The following is a 22861-nucleotide window of genomic DNA, read 5'->3' as shown; positions in this document are numbered from 1 at the left end:
TAAGTTTCAAAAACCTCTTGTTGTGGCAGTGGCCCCAGAACAGCAGAGGTGGCAACTGCCCTTCAGCACAATGACATTCCTCTAAAGCTCTTCAAGTTACTGCAGTGATTTGAGGGAATTTTTCCATTTTGAGACACTCATTTTGAGATGGGTGTCTCATCTATTCTTTCAGCTTCTGCTTGGAAACAGAACTGGTGATGTTTCCCATCACTGCCAAAAAAATCCAGGCTCTACAGCAAGTTTGGGCTGGGGCCATAGTTAGCAGGAAGGTAAGATATTAGTAAGACCAGTGACCTTCCTGCCTGGAGCAGGGCTTGTGTCTGAAACCAGGCCAGGTAATTCTCTCTGGGATTTCATTCTCTGTGGTTCTGTTCTTGCTGAAAAAACAGCTTAATCATAGAATGGTTTGGGTTGGAAGGGGCCTCAAAGCCCATCCACTCCCACCCCTGCCATGGGCAGGGACACCTCCCACGGGATCAGGGGCTCCAAGCCCCATCCAACCTGGCCTTGAACTCCTCCAGGGATGGGGCAGCCACAGCTTCCCTGGGCAACCTGGGCCAGGGCCTCCCCACCCTCATAGGAAAATATTTTTCCTCAAGATCTCATCTCAATGTCCCCTCAGTGTATGTGATGGAAGAGAAGAACGTCAATATGAAGGAAGAGTGAGTAGGCTTTGCTGGAACTGGTCTGTATCTTGTAGTTACAAATTAACGATCAAGCGTGATCATAGGGAAACTCCTTTTCTTGAGAGCACGCAAGTCTACAGAGATGCTCACACTGTGCTCTGGTCATCAGACACTGCACTATGGTAAAATGCTAGTCTTCCAGCGATCTGACAAATCCAGCATTTCGTAGTTACCTACCCTAAATGCTTGGCTTTGGGAAAGCAGCACTGAGTGCCTGGAGAAGGGTGTTCATCACAAGGTCTGCGCAACGTGCACTCAGCTTCGGCATGGAGCTAATAGCAGGGGGTTTCTTTGGCTCTGCTTACATGGTAGCAAGTGTATTAATTGGCCCATAATTCACGCTGAAATAAGGAAAGGAGAAAGATGAGCTGAGCTGGCAAGGGAAGCAGCCAGATTCACTTGTGATTTTTGGGTAGTGAGTTGAGGGAAAGGAGCACTTACCCTTGAGAACAGCACAAAATCATTTGTATAGTCATTAGTCTTATGAATTATTTTGACTGTTATTGTTATTAATTATTTGCACTGAAGGAGCACTTGGAGTAAAGAGATATGCTGAAATTCCTGTTCTACTGCCTTCTGTGAAAACACACAATGAAAAGGCAATCTCTCCCCTGAAGAGCTTTTAATCTTAATGCCATTCTTTATTCACGCTGGTTTTTTTTCTTCTGTTTCCATCATTTCATTTGGTAATTCTATCCTCTCTTTTTTTCCTGACATGTGGCACCCGAACTTCCTCCTCAGAGCTGTGTTGGTGTTTGGCAAAGATGAACTTCATGCAAGTGCACTGTTTTATGTCTCTGACTATCCTCTGGTTCTTCTCGGTATGTAGCTCCTTTTCCCCCGGTTAATTTTCTTGTCTCTCTTTTTGCTCTTCCTTCTTTTGTCTCCATCTCCAGTTTTTAACCTTTCTTGCACTTCTCTCACCTTTTTTGTGTACTCAGTTTTTGTCTGGCATTTTCCCCCTTGGTTCTCTTTCCCATTTTGAGGGAGGTCTGGGTAGAAGTAACTCTTGTCTTTCATTTGTCCTAGCTGCTTTTTTTCGTGGTGGCTTGTTCTAGCCATCCTCACTTCTCATATCCAGAAAGAATCTGCCACCAAGAAAGGTTATTTGAGGAAAGCGTAACCTTTAAGTAGAGAAGATGGTGCTGCACCATGACTAAGGATTGTGCTGGGGTCACCCGTTGCTGGAAGGTTCTGGAGGGTTTTCAGTAAGGGATAAAGAAGGAAATTGAGTTACTGAAGCGTGTCCGGAGGGCGGCAACAAAGCTGATGAATGGTTTGGAGCCTCTGAGGGAGCTGGGGCTGCCTAGCCTGGAGAAGAGGAGGCTGAGGGAAGGCCTCATGACTTTCTATAACCACCTGAGGTTGTAGCAAGATGGGTGCTGGTCTTATCTCCCAAGTTAACAAGTGGTAGGACCAAGAAGAAATGGCCTCTAGTTGTGCCAGGGCAGGTTTAGATTGGATATCAGAAAGAAGTTCTTCACTGACAGAGTGGTGAAGCACTGCAGGGGCTGCTGGGGGCAGGGGTGGAGTCTCCATCCCTGGAGGGGTTAAAAAGGCATGTAAATGTGGTGCTTTGGAACATGGTTTATCAGGCACGGTGGGACTGGGCTGATGGTTGGACTCAATGAGCCTGGAGGGCTTTTCCAACCTGAATGAATCTGTGATTCTAACTACACTGAATTTACTTGGGATACAGCCTGGCTATTCTTGAGTTTCATAAATAATACCCCTACTTTGTGAGCTTCCAGGCCAAGTTCCAACATTGTCTATTGGATGATGGTGAGGAAACAGAAATGCTGCAAAAAGAACAGTTAACTGTCAGCAGCTTGTCCTTTTGCGCTGCTTTTGCAGTAGTTTTTGGTTGCAATAATTACAGCCCATGGAGCCTTTAAACAGGATTGTTGTTGTTGTCATAACTGCTATTGTTCTGCCCTGCATTTTTCAGTTAGGGGAAATACATCAGATATGTTATCTATAACAGTCTCCTTTAACGATAACAACAGATATGGTAATTAGTCCAGAGTGGAAAATTAAAGATGTTTGAATAATTATAGTGTAATCAAGTCAAAATTACTGATGCCTTTATTTGAGGCTAGATTATGTGGAAAAGAGCACAAGAAAATATGTGCTTTGAAATCGGAGAGGCACCAGTGCTTGATAGCTTGTTTGCATACACATTGCACCAAGTAAGTTTGGGTTGTGTCTGCTAAAGATTTAATATATAGAGTGGCCTGAAGAGGCCACAAAGCTGATGAAGGGGCTGGAGGGGGAGCGGGGGAGCCCTGTGAGGAGTGGCTGCAGTCACCTGGGCTGATGTTGTATTCTGGTATTGTATCTATTTAATGTGATGGGACTGGAGGGAAGGGTTAGGTTGGACATTAGGAGAAAGTTCTTCCCCAGAGGGTGGTGGAGCCCTGGCACAGCTCCCAGGGAAGCAGGCACAGCCTGATAATATTCCAGAACGGTTTGGCCAGCGCCCTCAGCCCCACAGTGTGAAAATTGGGGTGTCCTGTGCAGGGACAGGAGCTGGACTTGATGGTCCTTGAGGGTCCTTTCCATCTCAGGACATTCTAGGATTCTGTGACTCGGTTTGTGGGCATGACTCATTTTGGTATGGTGGATTTGCAGCATAAAGGTGGATTTAGTGTTACTCAACAAGGTGGCTCGGGAATGTTTGCATTCTAAACACCTGTTTATTGGATTTCCTTAGAAAAGATTCCATTTCTGTGAGTTCTCCTCTTAGCTGATGCTACACACACTCTTTAAAAAGAGGTCAGTGAGCTCAAGGGAGGTCAGAGATCCAGTGGGAGCTGTCCCTGCCCACGACAGGGGTTGGAACTGGATGATCTTTGAGGTCCCTTCAACACAAACCATTCCATGATTTTTCTTACTGTGTGAAAAAAACAAACAAACAAACCCCCCCAAAAATCGAAATCCAACAACAAAAAAACAAACCAAACCTTCCCAAAAAACCCAAACGAATCAAAGCCCCACAGCTCCCTTCCTTTTCAGAGTTGGAAGAAACCACCCCGTTCTGTAAATCTTTGCCTTTACCAGCCAGTGCTGACCACCCAAGGCAGGAGAAGGAGAAGGCAGAGTCTGATGCTCTGGCAGAATTCCAGCTGGAACATCTCGGGCACTGCCAGTGTCAAAGGGGAACTGGAAACAGAGCTGTGAACTCCAGTCTATTTATGTACTTGTGCAAAAAAGATGGCAAGAAAAGCACTTGCATCATTTGACTTCATTGCAGAAGGTGATAAAGGCTACATTTATATTTTATTTTCTTGAGGGATTTAGCTCCCAAATGTAATGTGAAAAGTTGACGGCAAAGCCTTTATAAGAATTTTAAATCCTTAAGCCAACAGGCAGATAATTGTAGGGTTTATATGAGTGGAGAGAAAGGCATTAGAGTTCAGCTTCTTGTTAAGATTTAAAATAACAGCAGCAATAAGAAATCTTTAGGGAAGTTGCTGCTGAAGTCAAACTGAGCCATGGGATTTTTTTCATACAAGGAGCCAAGTTGTCTGAAGCAGTGGGAAGGCAAATAAATTAAATCATAGAATCATGGAGTGGTTTGGGTTGGAAGGGACCTCAAAGCCCATCCAGTCCCACTCCTGCCATGGGCAGGGACACCTCCCACGGGATCAGGGGCTCCAAGCCCCATCCAACCTGGCCTTGAACCCCTCCAGGGATGGGGCAGCCACCCCTGCTCTGGGCAACCTGGGCCAGGGCCTCCCCACCCTCATTGTGAAGAAATTCCTCCTTAGGAGATGCTGGAGTAAGAAACAAAGCAAGAGAAGACATAAGGTGAAATGGAATATAAGGGAAGGAGATCATTACGGAAAATCAGAAGATTTGAGGCTTCAGTTCTTGATGCATGGCTCTGTTCCAGAAAGAATGAGAATATTTTCTTCAGAGATGGCCAAGTAGAAATTCTTGGCAGTCTTGGGTAGTAATGGCAAAAGATTTTAACTGGCAGATAAAAATCCTCTGAGCTACAGCTGGACTTCCTGCAGGGTGGTCTAATGAAATTTTCGTGAGGATTGTGCAGAGATCTCCATGCATGGCCTCACTCTGCACCTTATTGCCCCCTATATCTACCTGAAAGGAGGTTGTAGTGAGGTATGTGCTGGTCTCTTCTCCCAAGGAACAAGTGATGGGATGAGTGGAAATGGCTTCAGGTTGCACAAGGGGAGGGTTAGATTGGATATTGGGAAAAATGTCTTTACTGAAGGAGTGGTGAAGCCCTGGCAGAGGCTGCCCAGGGCAGTGGTGGCGTCTCCATCCTTGGAGGGGTTCAAAAAACATGTACCTGTGGCACTTGGGGACGTGGTTTAGCAGGCACGGTGGGGTTGGGCTGATGGTTGGACTGGATGAGCTTGGAGGGCTTTTCCAACGTGAAGGATCCTGTGGTTCTGTGAGGTTGTCCCTGTGGTGATGCTTTGTGATGTTCAAGACAAGCTCCGCACCTGTGAATCCCAAGAGTGCTGAGCTGAAAATGAGCAGGAAATATTATGTATTAACAAATTGCATGGCCTGTTTTTACAGCAATCTGAACAGTTGTTTAAAGAATAAGTAGCAAGTTCTGGGGAAGGGATAAGAACCTTCATAGAGCTGAGCAGCTCAGCAGTCTGGCCGAGGCCACTGATGCTGCGGGTGCATTATACGGCTGAGGATGGTCCAATTGAAGCCTATAGCATGCACAACTGCTGGGGGGAAGAAGTAAGTGGCTCTTCCAAGTTTAAGAACTTGAAGTATCCATTTAATCTGCCTGCCAGTAATTTTATAAATTGCTTCTTTCAAATTTTTTCTCATTGCCAGTTAAAATAGTTCCCTAATGAACCCAGCAGTGACTCTACATTAGGCTACAAATATTAAGTCATGTTATTGTTTTAGAGTATCCAAACTAGTTGATGCTTAGAGAATGCTTTTGAAACGCAAGAAATAAACAAAAAAAAAAAAAAGAAAATGGGGAGAAAGTATTTGATACTTTTAGTTAGTTTTTGATCATTTGGGTGAGCAAAGAGATGAAGTCTCCATTCAGATCAAGTATATCAGATATTATCATGCAGTAGGACCAAGTCTTTTCCTGACCTCCAAGGAGGATAAGTTACCAAGTTACAGAAGATCAGAGTGGGACCAGTGCAAGGCACAGGGTCTTGTATCAAACCTTGAATTCAGTTAGGGTTATTATAATCTAGTTTCTCAAGTTGTAAAGTAATACCTGGTGTGCTGGGACCGTACCAGTGGAAACAAAGTGCACCAGTAGCATTTGCTGAAGCACAGGACAATTGTCTGCAACTGTCTGAATATAATTAGGAAAGCTTGTTTCTGTTTATGCAGTTTAATCTCCCTTTTGCCCAGTCCCCTCGACCTGAAGCACAACCCACCCCAAAGAGGTTGTGGTGAGGTGGGTGCTGGTCTCTTTTCTCAAGTAACAAATAGTAGGACCGAGAAGAAATGGCCTCAAGTTGTGCCAGGGGAGGGTTAGATTGGGTGTTAGGAAAAACATCTTTCCTGACAGTGGTGAAGCCCTGGCAGAGGCTGCCCAGGGCAAAGGTGGAGTCTCCATCCCTGGAGGGGCTCAAAAAGCCTGTGGATGTGGCACTTTGGGACATGGTTTAGCAGGCACGGTGGGGTTGGGCTGATGGTTACGCTGGATGAGCTTGGAAGTAATTTCCTGCCTTAATGATTCTATGACTCTATTCTAAGCTAAGGAGCTGAGTGTTACAGCAAAAATACTTTGTTGAAGTCGGTGGCCAAAATTAACATGAACTAATGTGAGCTAACGCAAGCATCTCCTCCTTCCTCTCCCTGCAGCAACTGCTGGTGAGTGTTTATGAAGAGCTAAGGCAGAATTTACCCTTTCCCATTAAAAATGTCTTTCTTCCTTATAGTGAATTATGGAAATGAGACATCATTATTCCTTCCCAGAAAGAAAACAAAACAGAAAAATAATGAAATGGACTGAAGTGCTTGCCGCTTGCAATGAGCATGTGATTGCCAGAATCAGAAATATAATTGACAGGACAATTATACTTTTCATTTCCTTGGACCATTCTTCTGTGCCGTTTCCAATCAAGCTTTGGCAGGTCTGGGCAAATCCCTGTGTGAGCTGATGTGCTGCACTGAGCCTGGCACAGTCCCTACCAAGAAGACACTTTGGGGTGAAGGTTCTTCCCCACTGTGTTTGACAAGGGTACTAACAAGAGCATTGACTCCCGCATTGACTTACGATGCTGAGCCACTTTTTTTTTTCAGGTGGTCTCCTGTCAACTAAAGATCTAAAAGAACCCCCCTACAAATAGCATATAATAATGTTTATGTAGGAGAACTCCCTCCTTCCAGCTTTATAACGTGTCAGATATGGGATGTTTTTTAATACCTAAATAATAAAAGAACCTTTTTAAGCTTAAAATGAGGTTCTTATTCATTTTTAGGTCTATTTCTACTACTATGAAGTGCCTGCTTTGTAGTGATGGCTGTGAAACAGCCAAGTGTCAGGTTTGAGCCTTGTGAAATTGTTTTATATACATTTTCACATGCCCACGTGTGGTGGGTTGTGCAAACCCCAATGAGTCTGGGCCAGGCTGAATTTACCAAAGTCCAAAATCCACCCTCTGCTGGAGCTGAATGTGTCTCTGGAGGACACACAATCCAATCTGGACAGGTGAGTAGTGCTGCCTAATCCCATCTATAATGGAAACTGTGGCATTCTTCCTTGCTAGGGAATTCTTTTTTTATCCCTTAGGGACAGGGAGTGTCCATCCCTCCTCTCCAAGCTCAGCAAGATCAGGGTACAGCTGATTTCTATGCAAGGAAATGGGCTTCTTGTAGAAGGTACCAAGATGCACAGGTACCCTGAGAAATAATCGCTTCCTGTAAAAGGTTTTGATTTACAGCCTATATAAAAATAGATGTCCTTCACTAACATTTGTGGTGCTTCTTGTCCTCAGGTACCGGTGCTGTTTATAGCAGATCCCAAGTTTTGAAGGTATGTTCTTTAAATTCCCATGTGTTATAACAAATAATGAGAGAGCTCATTTGGAGTGTTGTGTCCAGTTCTGGAATCCTCAACATAAGAAGGATCTGGAGCTCTTGGAACGGGTCCAGAGGAGGCTACAAAGCTGATCAGAGGGCTGGAGCACCTTCCATGCAAGGACAGGCTGAGAGAGTTGGGGTTGAGCCTGGAGAAGAGAAGGCTCCAGGGAGACCTTAGATAGAGCAGCTTCCAGTAGCTGAAGGGGCTCCAGGAAAGCTGGGGAGGGACTGTTCACAAAATCTTGGAGTGATAGGACGAGGGGCAATGGGTGTAAACTGGAGAGGGGCAGATTTAGACTGGACACAAGGAGGAATTTCTTCACCATGAGGGTGGGGAGGCCCTGGCCCAGGTTGCCCAGAGCAGGGGTGGCTGCCCCATCCCTGGAGGGGTTCAAGGCCAGGCTGGATGGGGCTTGGAGCCCCTGGTCCAGTGGGAGGTGTCCCTGCCCATGGCAGGGGTGGGACTGGGTGGGCTTTGAGGTCCCTTCCAATCCTAACTGTTCTATGATTCTATAAATCCCTTGCCATTTGGAGCTGCTTCTGCTGAACACAGGGCAACAAATGCAGTGGTGGAGCAAATCATCTGTGCTCAGATTTAGCAGGAAGTATTTTAAATTGGTGGAATTTCCATTGTCTGAGGAAGGAACAAGCAAGCTATTTCCCTCTTCTGTGTCTTGCTCTGCTTCAGAAATACATGTGAACAGATTTTGGTCAGGAGGCCAAGCGTGTGTTTGTGTCTCCGGGTGGGAAGACTGGGGGGATTGTTGAGAGAGGCTTCAGGCATCACAGGCAGTGTCATTCTGCTAGACAGGCTTTGGTGGGCTACAGGAAGATCTGCTGTGGCATGGGCTGGGCTGGGCAGCTGCCAGTCCAGAAGAAAAGTATTCTTAATCTCTGGTCTTTATGTTACTGTCTAATTTATAGAATCAGAGCACTGTTAAGGTTGGAACAGACCTCTAAGATCAAGTCCAGCCACCAGCCCAACATCCCTGTGCCTGTTAAACCATTTGCTGTGTCTACATGCTTTCTGAAGCCCTTCAGGGATGGAGACTCCGCCACTGCCCTGGGCAGCCTCTGCCAGGGCTTCACCACTCTTTTGGTAAGAAAATATTTCCTAATATCCAATCTAACCCTCCCCTTGAGACATTTCCTCTTGTCCTATCTCTTGTTAGGGTTGGTTTTTCCCTCAGTTGTGGTATGTCTATGTATAGAGTTCTCCTGTAACCACAAAGCACACTGTTCAGAGCAGAGAGGCAGCTCCTCCTGCTCTGGATAAACATGTGAACTCTCTCTAAACTCAAGATAGGTTTCTGTAAGGATGTCATGTGTGATAGTAGCAGCTTGGGAGCATCTTGCTGCTAGAAACGGGGTGTGAAGGAACAACCCGCCCGCAGCTCCCTCTTCCTGACTCACAGACAAGATTTTTCTGGTAAAACTGATACTAGAGTTTTTGAACAGATCACAAAACAAATGAGAAAACGTGTTATTTGGTTACAAGTCACTTGGAAATGCTGCCATTCCATATGGTCACAAAAGCCTGGGGAGACGATGGAAAGATATTCAATTGCAAAGAGACTGTAAAAAAGGCAAAAGACAGAACGATGCTGTTTGAACCTTTGCTGTTTTACGGTACAGCCTTGTGACTGAGGAAAAAGAGGCAAAAAAAAGGGATTATTATTGCGTATGTGGAATTAGCACAGCACAGTTATTTGTGATTTAAGGTACAAGAATGATACTGTGTGAGTCACAAAAGAGCTGCCATAGGAGACTGGGGAGAGGGTGAGTCAGAGGAGATGTTTGGGTCAGAAGGCTGGAGAAATTAAGGAAACACTGAAGATTAAGTCTCTCAGATGTTAGTTTAAATCACACAGTAATAGTTTCTACAACATGCTATCAAGTTCATGAGGTTTTTTTATATAACTTATGGTACTCAAGCTGCCCCAGGGCAGGCTCAGATTGGACATCAGGAAAAACTTGTTCACTGAAATGGTTCTCAGGCCCTGGCAGAGGAGGTGGTGGAGTCCCCATCTCTGGAGGGGTTTAAAAGCCGGGCAGACAAGGTGCTCAGGGAGCTGATTCAGTAGTGGACAGGTGTGGCTGGACTCGATCTCAAAGGTCTTTTCCAACCCAGGGATTCTGTGATTCCTTCTAATAATCATACAGGCATAAGGTTTTTTTAGGAAAAACTATTTTCACCACTGCAAAAGAAACTGCTGAAACGGCAGCTCTGGGAACACTGAGAGCAAAAACTTATTAAATTCAGAGTAGGCTGTGGTAGCTCAAAGCCATCAGTTATCTTGTTCATGCTCTGTAATTACCTTAGTGAAAGATAGTAGTTCCCACTTTTTTGAACCAAAAAAGTTTTCATAAATTATGGGATAGAATGATTATTTTTTTGATGTGAACTTCTAGTAATTGTTGTAGTTTTTCTTACGTTTTCTAATCTCAAAGTTATATTAAAGTGGTGATCTGGTTAAGGCAGAACAGAGGAATAACTACATGGCAAATGAATGATTTCTCCCTCCTCCAAAGGTGTGACACAGGCCACATCTCTGCTGCCAACCTTAAAACTAATGGTTGTTGTCTAGCATAGAAAAAAATCCAGCAGTTGTGACTCTTCGGCTAAATTACTGCCTGCCCTCTGCTCTGAGAAACAGAGTTCTCAGCTTAACTCGAGTTTGAAAAGCCTGCTGTCTTTGTGAACGGAGACTTCACCGTATCTCAGCGTTTTCCCTTCCACAGCCCTGGCCTTGAACCCCTCCAGGGATGGGGCAGCCACCACTGCTCTGGGCAGCCTGTTCCAGGGCCTCCCCACTCTAACGGTGAAGAAATTTCTCCTTAGGAGATGCTGGAGTAAGAAATAAAACAAGAGAAAGGCACAAGGTGAAATGGAATGTAAGGTAAGAAGATGATTACTGGGAGTCAGTCAACCAGGAGATGGAGACACAAGTGGTGGGAAACAAGAATAATCCTGCAGGGCACTAGCGAGAGGGATGTGACAATGAATTAAAAAATTAACAAGCAGTAATGACAGAGCTCTGTCTTTAGTTTGATTGGGTTTTTCTTTTCCCCATTGTAATTGTATTTTTCTGTCTGCATGTGTCTGGCAGCTGTAAAATGCCAAAACTTGCAGGCTTGGCTTCTGTACCGCTGACAGGATTATTTAATGTGATTTGTTGTGCAGTGATTACTAAAAATAATTGTGAGATGGATCAAATACTGGCTTTGTGGTAACCCCACTGCAAACAGACAGAGGAACACAGTCTTATGGAACGAGATGTGTTTTCAAAACAAGATGTTTCTCTGTTTAGGCAGTTTGGCTTATTTTCTGCGTGAGGATCTTCTTTCTGAGGACACCCTCAGCCCCCTGCCAGTCTTCAGTAAAGCAAGATTTGTAACCGATGTTATCATAGAGAGGCCTTCTGCATCCTTCTCTACATGCGAGTATAGTTCTAGAAAATTTTGAATTACAGAAGTAAATCAATGACGTTTGTCCTAAATGGACAAACGGTTGGATGGGGCCTGGAGCCCCTGATCCAGTGGGAGGTGTCCCTGCCCATGGCAGGAGTGGGGCTGGATGGGCTTTGAGTTCCCTTCCAACACAAACTATTCCATGATTCTGTGACCCACTGGTTCTGGTGTCACACAGAATGGCACAGGACCCAGTCTTTTAATGGTTTTATCAATTCAATTGAGTAATTTCTACTCAGGGTTTCTTTCCTTCTGCTCTGTCTTGCTTAATTTGTTTTGGGAATCTTCCTATTATTTTTGTTTGTTTGTTTTAAAGTCACGGTTTTAAGTTCAGTTCTTCCTACGCCACAGCGGTAACTTCTGTTTTCCCTGACATTTCTGCGTCACCATAATGGGAACTGCTGTGGTGGGGAACGTAATCTCCTAATCCGGCTGGCTCAGAGTCATTGTTCATATAGAGACATTTTCAAATTCAGTGTTTATTAACAGCTCTGAGCACTCTGCTCATGCTGGCATCTGCACTGGGAACAGTTTTATTAATGGAAACTGTAGGCAAACAGTGTTTTGATGCCTATGACTTATTCCACTAAGAGGAATAACAGTGAGTTTATGGGATTCAATGTCCTACCCTTTGGTTCCAGAATCTATGGCATGTACATACATTTATGTGTCTCTGTGTGTGTATGTATATATATTCAGATTGCCTGTAAATAGACTCTTCTATTGAGAGGGCAGATCTCAGTATTAATCCAAACTTTCCTAAGTTTTCTGGGGAACCCTGAAAATCTGTTGTAATATCTGTTCAGGAAAGCGAGCTGTTTGGACATTTTCAGGTTTTCAGATGAGCGCTTAGTTTTCTGTAGAAACAGATGGGTTTTTTTCCATTATATTCTTTCAGAACCCCAGTTTAAGAAATTGAATGTTCCTGGCCAGTCTTAGTGCTTGATTACTTTATTTCTCAACTCTTACCCCAAAGCACGTGGCAAGTTGCTGTCCCTGGGTATCCGAACTGTGAGCCTAAAGTGGCAATTGTCCCTTCCAACCCAACCCATGTCACGATTCTGTGAGTCTTTTCAAAAGCTGAATAATTTAATGCTTTCAGTCACTTCAGCCATGTTCCACAAAGCTGCAGGAGATGCTTTTAGGAATGTACCTCAGCTATCCATCCAGTAATGAATAGTTTGCTCGTGGCCACTGTTGAAGTGGGTGAGTTTGCAGGATAACTAGTCTGCCCCTGAGTCTTTCATTTGAATGCTGAAGAGGGCACATAGCAAACACTGAAAAATATATAGAAGTAGTCTCATAAAATTAAGTAATATCTGGATGTGCAGCTGTTTTTAGAAAAGACAAAGCAGATTGTTTCTCTGTGGTGCATAGAATCCCAGGATGGGGTGGAAGATCATTAGTGATATGATTTAAGTTAGACAGTCATACCGTCCAGCTGGAGATTATGACAAATGCCATCATGATTTCTAGATAGGAGACTGAATTGTCAATATAGGAATTATAACACTGTATCTCCATGAAACTCAGATTCATATGACTCTTCTCTGCTGGAAGCGTGATAGAAATGTGCCTTTGTTCCTGTAGGAGCGATGTTTTTTTCACTCTCTCCTTCCCCATAAAAAAGCCAAAGGAAAAAAGGTTTTATGTGGTTTCCCCGAATAAAACAGAGGAGGAAAACATCCCTGAAGCTGTAAAGCAAGAGGAAAGATCATCAGCACTAATGACGTGGCACTGTCTCTTTTCGGAGGGCAAGTGGAGTTGTGCAGGAGGAGTTCAGCCTATGGAGTTTTTCACAGCCGTTGTGCTTGCGCCCTGCTGACATTATGGGGTTTTTGCTGCAAAATATTGGAAATCATTTTCCCTGATGGAACTGATGGGAAACGAGTGAATCGCAGGAGAGACAGTGGATTCGGTAAGCTCAGTGCAGGTTATGGTAGAAAGTTTTAAAAGTGTCTTTGTCCATAAAACATCAGGGCTTGTTTTTCCCCCTCCTCAAGGTTATTTTGAAAGCAATAATTTGGAGGCTGTAATATGCTTCTAATGATAGTGAGAGCCAGAGAGGAAAGGAAATGAAAATACCAGCAGGGAGGGACAAGCTGGAGTGCATCCAGAGAAGGGAAGGGACCTGGGGAAGGGTCTGGAGAGCAAGGGTTATGAGGAGCGGCTGAGGGACCTGGGGCTGTTTAGCTTGCAGAAGAGGAGGCTGAGAGGAGACCTCATCGCACTCTCTGGCTCCTGAAAGGAGGTTGTAGTGAAGTGGGTGCTGGTCTCTTTTCCCAGGTAACAAGAGATAGGATGAGAGGAAATGGCCTCAAGTTGCACCAAGGGAGGCTAAGATTGGATACTAGGAAGAACGTCTTCACCGAAAGAGTTGTCAAGTGTTGGAATGGGGTCTGCCCAGGGAAGTGGTGGAGTCCCCATCCCTTCAAAGATGTTTAGATGTGATGATTAAGGACATGGTCTAGTGGTGAGTGTGGCAGTATGAGGTTAAGCATTGGACTTGATGATCTTAAAGGTTTTTTCCAACCAAGATGATTCTGTGGTTCTATGATTCTTAAAGGCAAATGCATAAGTAAGCCCACAGGAGGCTTTGAGTCTGGCTAATGCCAATGTGCGCGCTGATAGAATTTGGTCTCATCAGTGTCACACTGAGCTCTGCTTGTTACAGTCCGTGTCCTGTATACGCGTGTCCATATTTCTGTCTTAAATCCCTCTTCTGTAGGAACAAATGCCTCCTACTTATTCTGACTAAAGTTTGCTTGTGTGCTCTCAGTCCGTGAGCAACTTGCCTTCCTCTGCTCATCAACAGTTTGGTTCATTCAGGACAGAAAATCTGAATAGATTTCAATTATCTTTTCTTGGATGAGTATAGCATAAATAGCTTAAAAATATAATAGCTATTAATTTTGAATGCTAGTTAATTATACCTTGATCTTTATTTTACTGCTGATTCATAAAGTTAATGGACTACATGCCTATTTTGGCTTGACAGCATTTAAAGACTAAGCATTAAATGCAAACTATGGGTTCAGAATGAGAGGCCTTGGTAACAGAATGGTTTTTAGCTTGGTGAAGAGGCCATCCTTGTGGCAGCCAGTTAGGGAAGAAGTGGTTTAACATGAGAAATGTTGTTGTTTGTTTTGCCCCACTGACTGCCAGAGCTATCTTAGTGGTTGTGACCAGTGATACGGTCAAGGTATTCGGTGAAGCCCTGGCAGAGGCTGCCCAGGGCCATGGTTAAGTCTCCATCCCTGGAGGGGTTTGAGGAGTATTTCGTAGTGTGTATGTATTCCGTAGTGTGAAATCTTTATTTCCTTCCAACTATCATTTGTCTTTTCTTCGTAGCCTCAAAAAAACCCAAATCAAACCCAATGAGAATCCAAGTACAGAAAGTTGGAGAAGCTGAGTGTACACTGCTTATCTACCAATTTCCTGACAAATGAGAGACTGTACTCTTGAGTTGTTATTTTTCAGACAGAGGCTGTGAGAACAGCGAGTGGCACAACGTGAGTCTATTCTTGTGTCAATTCCTTTGGTGAAAATGGGAAATAGTGGTGCTGCAGCCTGTGAGTACCCTTGAAACGGTCAAGAGCTGCCAACGTACGAGATGCTCTGCTCAGCACAGCTGGTTTGAGTGCGCACACCACCTCCTGAAAACTGCTCTGCCGAGCTCAGTAATTTTCTTCTCAATGTGAGGGGATGTTGTAGAGAGATGTTTATTATTGACTTTAATAGAATTGAAAGCTCAAGTATCTAGATAGCTTGGACCAGAGATGGCCTGATGATGAAAGGGGACAGGACGCCTTATTGGGATATAAACTGGAGAGGGGCAGGTTTAGACTAGACATAAAGAGAAATTTTTTCACAGTGAGGGTGGGGAGGCCCTGGCCCAGGTTGCCCAGGGAAGCTGTGGCTGCCCCATCCCTGGAGGGGTTCAAGACCAGGTTGGATGGGGCTTGGAGCCCCTGATCCAGTGGGAGGTGTCCCTGCCCATGGCAGGAGGGTTGGAACTAGATGATCCTTAAGGTCCCTTCCAACCCAAACTATTCTGATTTTACGATGCTGAGATTGAGTCGCATAGTGAGCCACAGTCAGTTGAATTAACCCTTGGGCTGCTATTGGCCAGAACTTTCCATTTTATTGAAGGAATTGTTTCCTAATGATCACTAAAAAAGCAATTATCACAATATTTCTGACTTAATAAAAAGTAGGAGTGCAGACAGATTCTTCTCTCAAAAGATTTCCAACACAAGACCCCACACTGAAGTCCAAATGAAGTCCATGGGTGTTCCCAGTGTTTTAGGTAATTGAATTCTGAAATCGTAGCTCCATTAAAGGCAATTTTTGAATTTACCCTCACTGGAACAAAAATCTTCTCATCTTTCAAAGCTCAACCATCTTTGGCCTCAGCTTGTTGCTTTTCTTCAAAGCTTTTTCTGTCTGCTGTACAAGATGAAAAGCTGTAAAAAGAAAATGCATAAGGAGAGCGTACAATAGATAAAGTGTAGTCACATAGCGGTTGAGTTTGAAAGATAGGCTTGGTCTTTTAATCTGTCTGCTTTCAGCATTGTGAAAGATCATCCTCCACTGTAATCTCCTTAAGTGTTTTATCTGATGCTGACGTTCTTGGTACAAACAGCACTGGTGTCTTGGCTGAGCTGGTAGTTGGCAAGTTCTGTTAGGCGAGTTCTCTGTTGTGGACAGAGCAGTGTGGGGAGCTTACCTGCTGCACAAATGCTTATTCACACAAATATTGAACCGGTTAAAAAAGTTCCTAGTCTCAAACTGAAAAGAAAAGGCTTTAAACTGAAGCCGAGTGACACGTGGGAGTTTAGATTAAATTGAGTATTAGGAAAAATGTCTTTCCTGACAGAGTGTTGAAGCCCTGGCCGAGGCTACCCAGGGCAGTGGGGGAGTCTTCATCCCTGGAGAGGTTCAAAATGCGTGTGGATGTGGTGCTTTGGGACATGGTTTAGTGGGCACAGTGGGGCTGGGCTGATGGTTGGACTGGATGAGCTGAGAGGGCCTTTCCAGCTTTAGTGATGCTATGATTCTATGAGTTTTGCTGAATATAACAGATGCATCTGCCTGTCAGGTACTGAAACAGTGCAGAAATACAGTTAGGGAATCCTATACAGCCTTCTGGCTAGGAACAACTGATTTTAACCAGGTGATTTCGAAGCAGAAATTCTTATGAGTGCTTAGTTTATGGCAACGAGGAATTTTATAAGGGAGTACTTTTTTCCCCTTCTCTAATAGGGCAGATTTGGTTGTGCTATTTTAAATAAAGGCCATTGTGAAAGGAAATACAATCAATTGGAGTGGTTATAAGGAGTCAGACCCTTTCTCAAAACAAAACATCATTGGAATTATAGGATGTGGTTATAAACCACCAGCAACGTATACGATACTGAATAGTTACTGGTAAATTCTTTTTTTATGATAACATTAGGCCAGATTCCCTGGTTATATCAGGGAACAAAGGTTCTTTGAGAGCTTTGGTCCATCATGGACTGCCAAAAAGCTTACGGAAGTGTCTACTTTTATATATATTAGATTTTTTTAGACTAACGAGTGTTTTGAAAACAGTAAAAATCAGTTATGTCCCTGAGGGTCTAGCCCGTTCCTCCTTCTTGGGGAAATAATCTCAGTAGTACTTACTGCTTTTAGAACATAAAATACAGTTTCATAAGTCATCAGAAATTCTGTTCTGAATAGAAAAATAGTGACCACCCCACTGAATAGGAAAATGTGTCCTTTTGTGCAATCACTTTCAGAGCAGCTGGGTTCACTGCATGGAAGTGGAAGGAATTGGAGGTAAATTAGACTTTTAGAAATTAGGTCCAGATCCAGACATTTTGCTGTCTAGCTGGGCTCAGACTTGGGGCTTGTATGACCCGTCGTGACTTGTCCTTCAGCTGCAATATCCACCGGGTCGGTTTGGAGCACTGGGATCTTTGTTCCATCTTTACTTGGTTGTAGCTTACAGCTGTGTATTTTGGAGGCAACTAGATGGCTTTAACATTGCCCTAACCCAATTAGTGGTTATATTGGTGAAATGGAACTACAGGGAACAGAACAGGGAGATCAGAGCTCCGTTACACAGCGCTGTATTTTTGGAGCACTTCATCCTTTTTATAACACCGCATGCTTTCCTTTCTTTCCTTTTGAGCTGACATGGAGGTGTCTGTTCTGCTTTAGTCTGTAATGCATCTTTTGAGTCATGATGCTCCAAAGAACTCCTCCTGCTGTAGGTATTTGAGAGATCAAAGCCAGCACCTATCAAATGTGCTAATGAAAACACCTCAAAGCCAGTTTAGTGCATAAGTACATTTCAGTTAACAATAGTTTCCATGTAGAATGCAATGCAAGACAGTTGATATATACAGCACAAATTAATTTGCTTTATGAAGTGGACCAAGTTAGGGGACATAAAAAGAATTGCATTATACTATAGTGGCAAGTATCGAACAGCCCTTGCAGGTAGTTTGTGGTTTTAATTCTCCTTAGAATATTAGATGTGGGGAATGTTGCTGTTGCTTAATTACATCTAACATGGCAAATTAGTTCAGGCAAAATATACTGCCTCGTTCAGTTCTGAAGTTCACTGTCCATAGAGTATTGAGGTGCTCATAAATCTGGACTACTCAATCTAATGCGTAATTAAGAGCTGTAATGTTATGAATAAATACATTGGTCAAGTATATAACCTAACGAAGGTAGGGCTCATTAGTGTTTGCCTAACTTAGTTTATATTGTTAAGAATAAGAGCAATCTAAGCAACATTGCCAGCACTACAAAATCCTGAATATTCCTGAACAAGGATTGAAGAAATACTACATGTAAAGTAGTTGGATAATCCCTGTGGATAAAACTTTATGTGCAGATGGAAAATGTAGCTTCTTTGCATTCTTTAATTCCCTCCCTAAGGTTCTGTTCGTGGTTCCCTGCGGTGTGGGGCAGTGAGCTGAGCTGGGCAGCGTGGGTCAGTGCAGAAGGAAAACAAAGGACAATTTAGGAGAGGAGCAAGCAGCATGTGCTCTCCCTATCGTGCTGCTGTATACTTACTGTGTACATAGCAAAACTAAAAATAACTAAATAAAACTAAAATAAAACATCTAGTGGGCAGCCTGATCCAGTGAGAGGTGTCCCTGCCCATCGCAGGGGGCTGGGACTGGATGGGCTTTAAGGTCCCTTCCAACCCAAACTATTCTATGATTCCATCAACTCCTCCTGGATGATTGTATGTTGCTGCTTGGAATTCAGTCTAGAGAAAGTGCTTCTCCTGATGCATAAAGAAGTGTGATCTTCCTATCGAAACAGGAGAGAACATTATTAATCTGTGTTAAAAAGTGATGAAATGGAGTGCGATATCCTGCCAGCTGCAGTATAGAGTTCTCCTTTCTTTGATTTGGATTATGAAGCAGGAAAACTCATAATTGGTGCAGGGCATGGAAGTGAGGGAGAAGGAAGTAATTTAATAGTGGGTGCATTTTCTTTGGTTTATTTTATTTCATTGCTCAGGTCTGAAGGACCAGAGGGACCAATTCAGTTCTTGGTTTAAACAAGAGCAGCCATTTGAAATTCTGTAGCTCTTCAGGAAATACAAGTCAAAAAATGCCTGGGCTGTGGGAGTAGAAAGCACATGAGGTTTTTTCATTCTTATCTTTAACACGTAGGAATTTTCTAATGCTGGGAGATTTCCATGCCTTGTAGCAGACGAGTTCCATGGCACATCAGGGGTCTGAGCCTTTGTCTGTGGGTCTGTAAGTTCAGAAGCAACAGTTCATACGTGTTTTGGTCACAGCACTTCATGCTTGTTACCATCTTCCATGGATTCAAACAGCGGAGAGACTGAAGTGATTCTGGGCCTTAACTGTGAGCTTTGCAATCAAATAAAAGTTGCTTTCAGGAATAGCAGCCAGTATTTTCTTAATTCTACTCCAATCAGAGCTTCTGCTATAAATTACTTAGATCAAGAAGAGAACTTTTGTTTCAAAAGGATTACTTTGGGGAGCAGAGTGTGCAATGAAATGAATAACGAAGGGGAATTTTTAAAAATTGCAAACTGACCTTTGAAATGTCAGAATTTGGATGTTTCCTGTAATCAACATTCTGTGATAAATGAGAGCAGGAAATGTAAAGATCCTTGGTTCAAAAGTGTGTGTAATCGAGATCCAATGAGAGATCGATGGCCTTTCGGTGACCTTTTCTGAAAAGGTTAAATGACAACATTTATGGGAAACTTTTCTTGTGCTTGGAGGATGATTATAAATGGATTTATTGCATTTTGCTGTTCTAGCTGCGGAGAAAAACTCTGCCTATGTGTATGAGTTCTATATACGTATCTAAGTCATTCAACCTTATATGTGTGTAAATTTTACACATAAAATATATATGCATGCATCTTTATGAATATAGATTATTTGAAAATTTTAGTTTCAACAGTTACTAATGTTCATACATCAGTGAAATGTTACTTCGAACTTATGAAATGTCATCTAATGATTTTTAGGTTCTTAGGAAGACAATAGAAGGATCAAATATGAGCTCAATGGGAAATTGTAACTGTCAGCAGAATGAAAACAATGTTCTGGAAATGAAATCATCAACAAGAGCTTGTATCACATTGCCAAAATCCACTCTGGGGGAAGCAACGGTCTCACTTGAAAAAGGTAGGAATGCTTAGGAATAAGTCCACCAAGGCATTTTGGTTTGTGGAACTGTTGGAGAATGGGTTTGTGCTGATATGCGAAGTAGCACCAAAAAGTTAGAAATTATTCAAAGTTGTAAAATAAACACAGTCATCACTAGGTCATCAGCTTTTTGATGTCTGCCCTCTAGTCTTGTAGTTGAATTCATGAAAATATACTATGCATTTTCCTGAAAAATTGGTGTGATCGGCGTTTGTTTGTGGTGAAATTCTATACATGTGTTCATCTTTCAGTGAGGACCTGCGTGATCTGGTTTTTTTAAAAAAAAATTCCTTAAAAATTCGTTCTTAAAGAGCTATTTTCCATATCTTTATCCAAAATAATAGATTATGAGCTGCCTTATATTTAATTATAAAAGCTTCACATCATAGAATCACAGAATGGTTTGGGTTGGAAGGGACCTCAAAGCCCGTCCAGTTCTGTGGGCAGGGACACCTCCCACTGGCTCAGGCTGCTCCAAGCCCCAGCCAGCCTGGCCTTGAACCCCTCCAGGGATGGGGCAGCCACCCCTGCTCTGGGCAACCGGGGCCAGGGCCTCCCCACCCTCATAGCGAAACATTTCTGCCTGAAATCTCATCCCCATCTCCCCTCTTGCAGCTTCAAACCATTCCCCTTCTGTCCCTGCCCTCCCTGATCCAGAGCCCCTCCCCAGCTTTCCTGGAGCCCCTTTCAGCACTGGAAGCTGCTCTAAGGTCTCCCTGGAGCCTTCTCCTCTCCAGGCTGAACAACCCCAACTCTCAGCCTGGAGAGGGTTGTGTTAGGTGATGTATTTTATTGATGTGCACATCTGTAATGCCCAGTTGCAGTGATAAGAAGCACAGTCGCTCTGATCTTTTAGTGCCCTGTTCTATAAACATTTCGTTAAAGAAGCAGCATTAACTCTTTTGGGAGCTCTTCTAAACTTAAATGTTGTTATGAAAAGTTATTATCTGACATCATTTTTCTGAAATTCAAAACTGAAGCTACAAGCTGGGCTGTGTTTGGTTTGATTTGCAGTGCCAGATTATTCGACACTGCAGACAAACGGGACCTGGAGTCTGATTTTCCTGACGTGGCCGATTGATGCAATTTATTTTCAATCCAGTCAGCAGAACCAGGCCAGCAATCTCCTATCCCTTGATCACTGTAACTTGTGATTAAAAGATGGGTTATGTTGAGACAGCTTTGTCACAATCTTCTCCTGAAAGACAAACCAAATGTCTCTTGGTTCAGGCAGAGCACGCGGCACATCGAGTTGCTGTCTTTCAAAGGAATGGAAGGAATTGCTTCCCTTCTTAATAGTTTTGTTCTTCGCTATGAAAGGAGCTTTCAATAAGTGACTCCTGCAGCAATAGTGTGGATGAGAAAAATAAATGAGAAAATTCAGTGAATAGGTTAAAAATGCAACCGTTTATGCACTTATTTCTGTGCTCTGGGTAGGTTTCCAGCACTGTGTACAGTATGTGCTTATTATACCAGGGAGATTTGCATTTTAATTGACTGCACATAACAAACCCTTACAAACCTTAGTGTTTGGCCAAAAATAACAAATGTGAGAACTTGCAGGTTCTGGTCTGTTGTTTAACAAAAAAGGGGTGAATATATTAAGGCTTCAAATCTATCACAACATTACGTACTCTGCTATTAACACGGAGTTCATGTTAGAGATTATACAGTACATATGATGGGGCGTTGTTTGCACGTTAAATCCTTGGATGGACTTGTCAAGTGAGGAGTAAATATTCAGAAGAATAGTGACTTTCTTCATGTAAGCTCATGTTTCTCTCTCTCTTTATATACCTTAGCTTCTTTCTAAATATCAAAGAGTGAATCGGGCACTTTGGGGGTGCCGTTGAACTTTGATTTCAAAATTTACTTTGCAAATGTATATTATATTTGTAGATGCTGAGGCCTTGACGTAGCTTTAAAGGTACCTGTCATGGTGAAGTGTCCTTCCAAGGTGAAGCTGATTGTTCAGCTGTCAATGGAAAAGAATAGTTCAAGGACTTTTTTGGCTGGTATGTTTTACTGATAAATTCGGGGTGATGGTTACCGAGGAGATGCTCCATTAGGGATGTATTTTGAAGTGAAGTGGAAACAAAGAATTCTAAGACTATTTATGAAGTGCTAGTGCTGTGAAACAGATGAGTGACTCATAGAATCATGGAACGGTTTGGGTTGGAAGGGACTTTAAAGCCCATCCAGTTCCACCTCCGGCCATCCCCCCACTGGATCAGGTTGCTCCAAGCCCCTTCCAAGCTGGCCTTGAGCCCCTCCAGGGGTGGGGCAGCCAATGCAGGTTAGGCTGCTGAGGGGCTGCTGGCAGAAATCGCAAGGATTAAGATTGAAGGACTGTGAACTGCTGCGGTGTGATCAGTGACGGGTGGATGGTGCAGATTCCTGGCTGTCAGGTCTATAACAGTTCACTGGTTTGGGCTGGAACAGAGTGAAGGTTCTTCATCGGAGCTGCTATGGGGCTGTGTTTGGGATTTGTGCTGGAAACAGTGTCGGTATCACAGCTGAGCAGGTCTTACATACACCAAGGCCTTTTTCTGCTCCCACTGCCTCACCAGTGTGTGCTGGGGGTGCACAAGGGGCTGGGAGGGGGCACGGCTGGGACAGCTGATCCCAGTAACAAAAAGGACTTGGTGGGGTTGTTTGGAGTGATGGTATTTTTCTTCCCGATTAACCAATAGACGTGATGGAGCCCTGCGTTCCTGGAGATGACTGAACACCGGCCTGCTGATGGGAAGTGATGAATGAATTCCTTGTTTTGCTGTGCTTGTGCTTTACCTATTAAATTGTCTTTATCTTAACCCACGAGCTTCCTCCCTTTTACCCTTCCAATTCTTTCTCCCTTCTACCGTGGGGAACGAGTGAGCGGCTACATGGTGCTCAATGCTGGCTGGGGTTTCATCATGACAAATGATTTTCTTCAAGTACTCAGAGTTCAGAGCTGGC

At 43.5% G+C, this 22861-nt stretch overlaps 1 protein-coding gene and 1 long non-coding RNA gene across 2 annotated transcripts in view; both read left to right on the top strand.

Annotated features, from left to right (window-relative positions):
• The window catches only part of DUSP19 (dual specificity phosphatase 19), a 501898-nt gene that overhangs the window by 38189 nt on the left and 440848 nt on the right, over window positions 1-22861 (top strand). The gene's annotated exons all lie outside the window — the stretch shown is intronic.
• LOC138722884 (uncharacterized) lies at window positions 8715-21968 on the top strand. Its single transcript, XR_011337764.1, has 3 exons — window positions 8715-8829; window positions 19723-19882; window positions 21803-21968. It is a non-coding gene; the product is annotated as an uncharacterized lncRNA (long non-coding RNA).

Source organism: Phaenicophaeus curvirostris, chromosome 7 (genome assembly GCF_032191515.1).
Source record: "Phaenicophaeus curvirostris isolate KB17595 chromosome 7, BPBGC_Pcur_1.0, whole genome shotgun sequence".
Classification (NCBI taxonomy): domain Eukaryota; kingdom Metazoa; phylum Chordata; class Aves; order Cuculiformes; family Cuculidae; genus Phaenicophaeus; species Phaenicophaeus curvirostris.
The sequence above is the reverse complement of the archived record's forward strand: the minus strand, read 5'-3'. Positions and strand labels throughout refer to the sequence as shown.